Source organism: Octodon degus, unplaced genomic scaffold, assembly GCF_000260255.1.
Source record: "Octodon degus isolate 3935 unplaced genomic scaffold, OctDeg1.0 scaffold00066, whole genome shotgun sequence".
Lineage (NCBI taxonomy): Eukaryota > Metazoa > Chordata > Mammalia > Rodentia > Octodontidae > Octodon > Octodon degus.
The window spans coordinates 12209382-12218823 of NW_004524642.1; the positions used below are offsets into that span (position 1 = coordinate 12209382).

At 36.7% G+C, this 9442-nt stretch overlaps 1 pseudogene; it reads left to right on the forward strand.

Annotated features, from left to right (window-relative positions):
* Positions 1-5014: 5014 nt before the first annotated feature.
* LOC101586136 lies at positions 5015-6506 on the forward strand (annotated as a pseudogene).
* The last annotated feature ends 2936 nt before the right edge of the window (positions 6507-9442 follow it).

Sequence of the window (9442 nt, forward strand, 5' to 3'; positions counted from 1 at the left end):
TTCCTTCCTTCCTTCCTTCCTTCCTTCCTTCCTTCCTTCCTTCCTGGGAAAAAGAGTATATATTTAGAATTAACCAGCTGGATTCAGTTTAGATGATCCCAATTTTGTTGGCAACACCCAATGCATCATAATCGCGAGCCAGTTGAACATATACCTTCTTCTTTCCTTCAGGCTTGATTAGGGTACTGACCTTGGTAACATCGACGTCATACGGCTTATTCACAGCTTGTTTGATTTGGTGCTTATTGGCTTTGACAACCACAAAGAACATGAGTGTGTTGTTGTCCTTGATCTTTTTCATGGCTGACTCTGTGGTCAGGGGGAACTTAATGAAGGCATAGTGGTCAAGCTTGTTTCTCCTGGGGGCACTCTTCCAAGGGTATTTGGGCTGCCTCTGGAGCTGCCGTGTCTTGGGACAGCAGAAGGTGGGCAATGTTCCTATCTTCTTTTTGTGGCTGTTGATGTGTTTCAGCACAGCTTCTTGGCCTTCAAAGCTTTGGCTTCAACTTTGGGAGGGGCAGGGGCTTCCTTCTTCACCTTCAGTGCCATCTTGGTAAAATGCAATTTTTCCTTCTTCATAAATACATACTTTTCCAAGTTATTTCATTAAGATTTTTATTTATTCAAAATCTATTGTAATCACAAAATTTTATGGAATAAAAAGTTTCATAGTGGAAAATTTACAGACTTTTACAAAACAATGCAAAATTAATAATGATAGAATAATTTTATATAGATTCAAGGATGTCATATGAACAGTTTTGAGAAAACCATAGAGAATATATGGCATTTACTCAATTTTCTTATTCTGCATCTGCTATGTTTTCAGTTTTTGTATCCTTGCAAACTATCACACAGAAACTGAATTCCTAGGATAGCGCTGCTAAAAGAGCAGACCCTCTGGAGTCCATTCGACTGTGGGCGACGTGCTCTCCCGAATGGCTCTATAAATTTTTGTAGGAACACATTTTCTTCCCTGCAGTCAGGTGAGTACATGGCACTGATGCCCTGTAGATGACATAGCACAAAGCAGTATCGCATGTGTATGTGTGTTCTTCAAATTGATTTATTTTCATTCAAACTTATTTTTAATTTTGACAAAAGAATGGTATGTTTTGCTAAATTATTTAGACTGGGCCTTCACTGTGATATTCCTGCCTCAGCCTCCCATAGTGCTAGGATTACAAATACACCCTTTCATGTCTGGTGTAGAAGACACCTTCTTCTTACAGAAAGAGTAGCCCCTTCCAGACCTCCCTGTGCTGTGATCCTCCATGGACCACCCCCAAGAGCTCTGAGAATTCAAGTATTTGTCAGTTACCCAGTCAAATAGTACATACAAATTAAGACACTTATTTCAAGAATGCAGGTGTCTTTATAAAATTATGTGTAAATATTTCTCTTCTACTTTAAATTTCATATGCTCCAATTTCTGGAACACAATTGTGAACTATCTTATAGAGATGACATCGAATAGGTATCTTTATCTGTGTTAGACAGAAGAAAAGTAAGATGAATCAATTACTTCTACTTCTTTTTCTCACCTGAAGAGGATAAATTAAAATATCAGTGAGTCTAGTAAGTATATAATTTTTAAAAACTATAAAGGATTGTTTTTGTATCACTCTAAAAATGTGTTATGCTGTTTTTCGTGCTCTTCCTTGCAAGTGTTTTTTTCTTTTCTTTTTTTTTTTTTTTTGAACTGTGACTTATTTGCTTGTATTTCTTAAAATTTCAGACACACAATGTGAGATATAGATGAGGAAGGTAAATTGGAGAACAGCACTGCGCCATCTGACCTCCTGATTTTGGTATTATTGTCAAGCTGAGAAGTCCTTGCAGCTTCTGAATCATCATGAAACATTTCAACCTCCATTTTTCTGTTTCCCTTAGCACAGCCATGGCGAGGCACTATTTGTTTTTCATCAGAGATTTGTGGTCTTTGTTCTCTCTGTAAGTTGCTGTTTTCTACACAAGACTGACTAAGATAGCTATAAGATGTACATGATCAAAGGTATTGTTAACAATCAAAATGGAAAATTTATTTATCAGAATGCTTATATTTGCAGAAAAGAAACTAGAGGCATTCAGTTATTTCATTCAGCAGTTCATTGAAAACTGCTTTATTGCAAAGTGATGTGAAGCTAATAGGGACAACTCTCATGTCATTCAGAGAATAATTTCCTTAAAGTTCAGCAAAAATTAAAATGATTACTTTAGTCATTTATATTGGTATTTGTATTGTTTCTTCCCAATCATTTTCCACTCCATGCATAAACACAAAGGAAAATATTCCTTCTAGATACATTCATATGTGTTCACATAACACATGTTAATTAGTCAATTAATTTGGAAAACTGCCACAATATTATGTGCCCATACTTCCAATTTATGAATGTATTTTATGAGCACACTAAAGTAGTAATAAACCCAGAGTAGGTACAGAATATGGGGATTCTACATTATGTCAAGAAAGTAAAAAATAAGCAGTGCATACAAGATTATTCTTAATATTTTATGAAATATTATCCCTCTAAAAAGTATAGAGTTTAACTGAAAGAAAAGCTGGCATAAAATAAAATATATTGAATCTTTGAAAATTGATGTGAAGTGGGCCAGTGGGGTGAATCTGAAATTAGGTTATTTATTTCTGTTAATCTCTCTGCTCCAATTTTTAGGCCATCTTTTCTTTTTTTTTTTTCTTTCTTTTCTTTCTTTTCTTTTATTTTTGGCAGAATTGGGAATTGAACTCAGACCCTTGCGCTTCCCAGGGAAGTGCTTATTCTACTGAGCCATCTCCCTAGTCCCACACCATCTTTTCAATGTGAGTAAAATTATTTACCAACAATGTTGATTTTAATAATAAATAGCAGTTGAAAAAATGTCTATTGGTTAGTAACACATATTTCTACATACATAGGTGAAATATTTTCTCATTGTTTCTCTTCAAAAATGAAATTATTCATAGTGTTAACATAATTACAAATAAGCAGAATTTTTTTATAAGCATGTTACTCTGTAATTTTGCTATTAAACCATAACACAAGTTCCATAGAGCAAAAGTACAAGGGTGGTATTTTTGTTGTTTTGTTGCTTTTTTTCTTGCAGAATTCAGACATGCTGAAAGAAACTCCACCCTATTAATTTTAGCATGAAGTTATTTTTTAAAAATTATATAATTCAAAGACAATTCATGAGTACAATCAAGATTAAAGCACACTCACTTCAGGAAATTACATAAAATTGTCTTAAGACTGCCTGTTATCCATTACTCCGCCAGAGGTTAACATAAAATGTCCATTGTTGCTCTCCTATCCCTTTCCCAATCAAGAATTTCATGTGATACTTGCTTGTTATAGTTGTTTTGCTTAATCTCCATTTGGGTTTATCTGAGTCAATGACTCAGATTGTTGGCTGGCATCTTTCTTTCTTTCTTTCTTTCTTTCTTTCTTTCTTTCTTTCTTTCTTTCTTTCTTTCTTTCTTTCTTTCTCTCCCTCTTCTTTTCTTTGCACTAGGAATTAAACTCAGGTCCTTGCACTTGCCAGGCAGGTACTTTGCCACTGAGCTATCTCCCTGGGCCTGTGTTGTAGTTTCAGCAGATGAAAAAAATATAATACTGGCTTGTAATCAAAATAAAGGGATGCTTCATGCTGAGGGTGTTGAGAGTGCTGAGGAAACTTCATCCATGACATTGATCACTGGAGACCACCCGTTAGCGGGATGCTCAACACAACTTCGTACTTATCCTCCATAGGGCAAGTTCCAGACAACTGCAGTTCCAAGGATAGTAGAATACAAGTTTCTTTCTTATATAATATAAATACCACTTTAGAGATGAAAATAAAATGCATGCTGACTTTCCAGTTGACTGTGTTGAAAGTGATTTAGGGAGATCTGTTCATATCTTTTTAATGTGGTACTATTTGCAATGAAAGGAAACCATCTAGACTTAAACAATATAGTGTTTGTGACACTCTCTTTCCAAAAATCATAGCCCAAAGTCTCATCTTTTAGTGCTTCATTTCTTAGGCTTTGTAATAATATCATTTTTTTCTTTTTTCCATCCAAATTTTATCTTAATATTAGTTTATCCATACTTTTTAAAAATTAACAGCAAGGAACAAATTAGCAGCAAGGAAAAAATTAACAGCAAAGAAATCGCTGAAGAAATATACTGAAGGGAAAACATTTGAGATACATATATAAATATATGATACCATTATATGAGTAGAAAATTCACTACGTATCTTTACAACTGGACCCATAGCTACAATTGCCATGTAATGCCACCTCCTCCATTATTCTGTTCATATATTTTCTTCTCACATGCAGCAGTTCAGTTAATTTTTAGTTATCTGATGAAGTGACTCAAACCTTCATAACTATAGGATCTGATCTTATTCTGGCCCTACCATTAAGAGTTTAAATTTCCACTCATCTATATGATTCAATTCCAAGTATATTCTCTCTTCCCTCATTATGAAGAAAGCAAATTTATTTGCCTTTATAATGAGTATAATTACCCTATTCAACACTGGAAGCCTTAATTTTATCTGTTCAAACAGTGGTACAAAGAACTGCCAATTAGAAGCTTCTATTTTGGCTTTTATTTCAGTAAAGCTACTGTTGCATTCCCTTGTGTACATTTTTGAAATAGTCTCTCTTAGATATTATGAAAGCTCATCCAGAAATAGGCAAAGTATGCCTGTAAAGGGCCAGCAATAAACACTGTACACTCTCCAGGCCATATGGTCTTTTCCCCACTATTCTGTGCCACTATCATTGCATGAAAATAGTAATAGACAACATATAAACAAATAGTTTTGGCTATGTTCCAATAATTAAAAAAATAAGTTATGGGCGTCTAAGTTAACATGATACAGTCATTTTGGTTGTGACTCACATTTTGCTCTCCAAGTGATCTTGGTAAGCAACCTAAAACCTGTAAGACAAGCAGTCATTAAGATAGGTGAGCTGTTGCTATTCTCAGAGGCAGGGCTTGGTGTGGAAGAGATGAATTGGACAAAGGGTGATGAGGAAGAGTATTGGAACAGCTCTAAGTTCAAAGCTTTTACCTTTGATGATGAAGATGAAGAGCTCTCACATTAAGGGGGTTCAAGTGGGCAGTGAATAGTCTCCAAGACTTCCTGGATGAGGATGGTGAGGATGATGAGCTACAGGGAGTCAGCTGGAGTGGAGGGCCGTGGGCAGTATTTCATGCTCCATCAAAGAGACTGCTGGTCATAGTGGGTCAACCCATGAAGGATGGGAACAGCTGAAGTGCCAAAACAGTTTCTCCTATGCACAACTACCAGACCTTCTCCCATCTATTCCCTGAGCAGCTTCTTTAGAGGTAGGAGTAGGCCTGGAAGTTTCCAGTCTCTTTCTGCTTTGTCAGACCCACCTGCCAAAAGGTATGCTCCATATCTGGGGAGGCCTAATGGGGAGTATAGAGATTACAGCAATGACTGCAGCCCCAGTGATATGTTGCAAAGCCTTCAAAAAGGCAAGGTCTGCTAACAGGAAAGATTCTGCTCCTTGCAGGACAAACTACAGCTCCTAGAAGAGGTAGAAAGCATATATGATGGAAACATCATTACTGCAGTTCGGACTTCCCGAAGAGAATTTTGAGTAGAAAGATCCACTTCCAAGAGCTGGAGGTGCAACAAGTTGCCCTCAGACATCTTATTTACTTCCTTAAGGAAATAAGGATCAGAAGTGCCTTATAGACATCTTCAGGTTCCTGGATAGAACAGAAGAGCTTGCGCTATCCCATTATTGAGAGCGGTTAAATATTCAGGACCCTGAGAAGAGAAAATAATTTATTAAGACTTGCATTAGTTTGCCTTTTTCTGTAGAAGATTCTGCACATATACAAGACCATCACATGCTCCTGGGAATGCAGATCATTACTGAATCTAACGATCAACATATAGAATCAGCAGGACAGACTTAGGTCTTCTGAAAGCATCCCCGCAAAGCTTCCATCCTCAATATGGCACTAGTGACAACACGTTTTTACTCCCAGTTCTATCACTATGCAGAGTCTAAGGGGACAGTCAACAATCCCACCAACCTGAAAAAAACATTTAAGATTCCACAACACCAGTATTGCTGACAGCCCTGGCTGCTTGTGCCACGCTTTGATCCTGGCATGATGTTGATGCCCTCTTTACTATAAAGAACTGGTTGGGTTACGCTGAGAAGAAAGCACCCATTGGCTTCCATCAATTGGTGGAAATTTTGCACAGAATCTATGCTCCTATCCAGATTTTACAAGTGTATGTCAATCTGGAGGAAGACGTGGATGCAAAGTTGAACTTAGCTTAGCCACTAAGTTCAAGTGCTATGATGTTGTCACTGATGCCTTCCCAGACCTGAAGGATTGTCACAATTACTTGCATACAGGAGCAAGGTAGAAAAAGGATGTGTAGAGGAGAAAATCGATGCTACTCTTAGTAGCTCACAAATAGATGGAACAATTGAGTGGCATGAGCTGTCCTGAAACCGACTTCATTTCTTCCTTTCCTGCCTGTGAAAGTAGAGAGCTCTTCTTGGGGAGAGTTATAGCATCATATCACTTAGGCCCACCATCAGGGGGCAGCGCCCGCTACTCCTGGAACAGAAAACGGCTCCTCAGCACAGGTAGCTTCAGTTTTCTGTCTAAGGCATGTCATCTAAGGACCAAAATCTAACCACTCTGACTCAGGAGAAAGACACCACCATCTAGTGCTCATATGAAGGTGGTAGCCCATATGGGTAATTTCTCTCTTGGTTTGAGAAAAGTGACTGCTCCTGAAAGGTAGTTCTTCAGACTAAGAGGAGGAGGTGTCACAGGGTGGCTACTCCACTGTACTCAGTTAATTATAGACATTAGCAGATTTTCTGCGAAGGAAGTCACAACAGAACCTAAATAGCTGTCTTCCAAGGGCCTCAGGAAAGCATGCCAGTATTTCTGGAAAGACACACCCAAAACAGACTGCACAGAGCCTTTCACTTTATTTCTTTATTTCTTTATTTATTTTTAGGTTTCTGATTTTCTTTTTTTCCCATAATTTTATTGAGAAATAAATAGCAATGAGACAGTTTCAAATCAAATTAGTAGGACAGTTCCAATAATTAACACATTGCATACTACCTTCCTAGTGATTATTTGTTGTACAAGATGCAGACATGATATCCTATTTACAAACACAATTAGAACAAATACCTCTATGCCTTGAATTAAGAGAATGTAGCTATATATCTATCCTAACCATTTTGAATACACAGATACAAAATGGTCAATCATCTATATCCCCTTTTCTTTTTTAGTTCCATTATTTAAATATTATAGGTGTGTGCACTCAACAAAATATTCCAAAATAGCCCAGTAGTCCCTAATAGTACTGGGTCTGCCAGCACTTTATGACAGACACTGCCCTGGTGTTATGTTTCTTCAGCCAGTTTACCTCTCCTGCTGCTGCAATCTACTTTGTCCAAAACCTTAGGGTTCCTCTCAGCTGCACACTAAGATAATTTTGTTGAGGTGATGAGACAACCTTCTTATCTTCTCCCTCTGTCACAGCCCACAGCTTGTATGAAGCTCAGATTCAGCAGGGCTAGAGAACACTCCCTTTAGGAAAATTTCATTATTTTACCAGAGGTGTTCAGAGCTTTCACCTGGGATAAACTCAGCTGCACTTCTGTGAGGATATCCATATAGAAGGTTTATTTTTTCCACACGACTTTTGAGAGAATGTTCTATGATGATAGTTTCTGCCCTATACCAATATTAGCCTCTTTTCTGTGAATCAGCTGGGCTTTCTTGACATGCCTAGACTCCTAATAAAGCCATTCCATCCAAATTAAAAAAAAAAAGATAGGTGAGCACTTTCCTTAAAATCAATTAAGTTTATTGGAACATTTAAGATATACAAAATGATCCCACTCATCATAAATAATTTGTACCTGTATATGATATATATTAATTATTTTTTTGAAATTTGGATTTCATGTCTTTATTTTTTTAATTTTTATTAATTTTATTGAGAAATAACAATGAGACAGTTTCAAAACAGGTTAGTAGGACAGTTACAACAATTAATACATTGCATATTGTTGTCTTTGTAGTAGTGATTCATAGTAAAAGATGCAGATATGATATCCTGTCCAAACACTATTAGTACAAATCTCTCTTTTCATTGAATTAAGAGAAAGTAGCTGCATACCTATCCTAACTATGCTGTATATACAGATACAAAATGGCCCTTCATTTATATTCCCTTTTCTTGCATAGTTTCATCATAGGTGTGTGAATTCAGCAAAATAATCCAATATAGTCCAGTAGTCCATAATAGTAGTGGGTTATCCATAGGACTGGCAATGTCAGAAGTTGTTGACTTGAACCTTTTACTGCTGAGTCTATTAATATGGTTTAAAATTTTAATACCTCGTTTTATACTTTTCTGTTGGATGATTAAGACCAATATAAAAAAAGATCTATATAACAAGAAGTGTAACTTTTGTATCTGACAAGCCCAGTCAAATCCCCTCAGGATTTACCATAAAACCCTGTACCACAGTTTGTAGATTCTTTTTTTAATTTTTTTTTGTTCTTTTCTTCACATTCTGTAGGGATTTAAAGTTTAAGATATCAGTTTTTAATCAAAAACACCTGTTCCATTTTATGGCTAAGATGTTTGATATTCAGACAGATAGTGAGGTTAAGTTCAACTGCCTATGTTATAGGGTAATAATATCATTAAGCTTTTCTTCTGGAGGGTTAACAACTTAAGTTTTCAGATCAAAAATTAGTAAAAAGAAGGGCTGCAAGGACAGCCCACATTTTGGCCCTAGCCTTTCAGGGTCAGCAAGGACTCAGGACATAAGAGAACTTGTAATGTAACATCCTGTATCTCAATGATGTTCCAAATTTTCTGATCAAGGAGATTATGGGGCCAAAAAGGAAAGTGATCAATGATGTAGAGTATGCCTAAGGAGAGTCACGTGGAGAGAAAACATTCTCTCAGGCTTTCATAGAGAGCACATTGGCCGAGCACTGGCTGCGACTCATCCACATGGCTGACACTGACAAAGGTTCTACAATCTGAGGTACAGGATCTCAGGATAAATCCTGAGGGGATTTCACTGACCTTATCAGATCCAAAAACTACAACTCTTGTTGCATAGGTCCTCCTTTACCTTGGTCTTAACCATCCAGCAGAAAAGTACAGAAATGAAATATAAGAAGTAAAACCATGGTGTTATGTTGAGCTATAGGGGACTCAGGTCAACAATTTCTGACACTGCCAGTGAAATGGAAGACCCAATACTATTATGGACTACTGGACTCTTTTAGAATATTTTGCTGAGTTAGCACAAGTTATAATATTCAAATAATCGAACTTAACATAAAAAGGGTATACAGATGAATGTCCATTTTTTATCTTTTTATTCAAA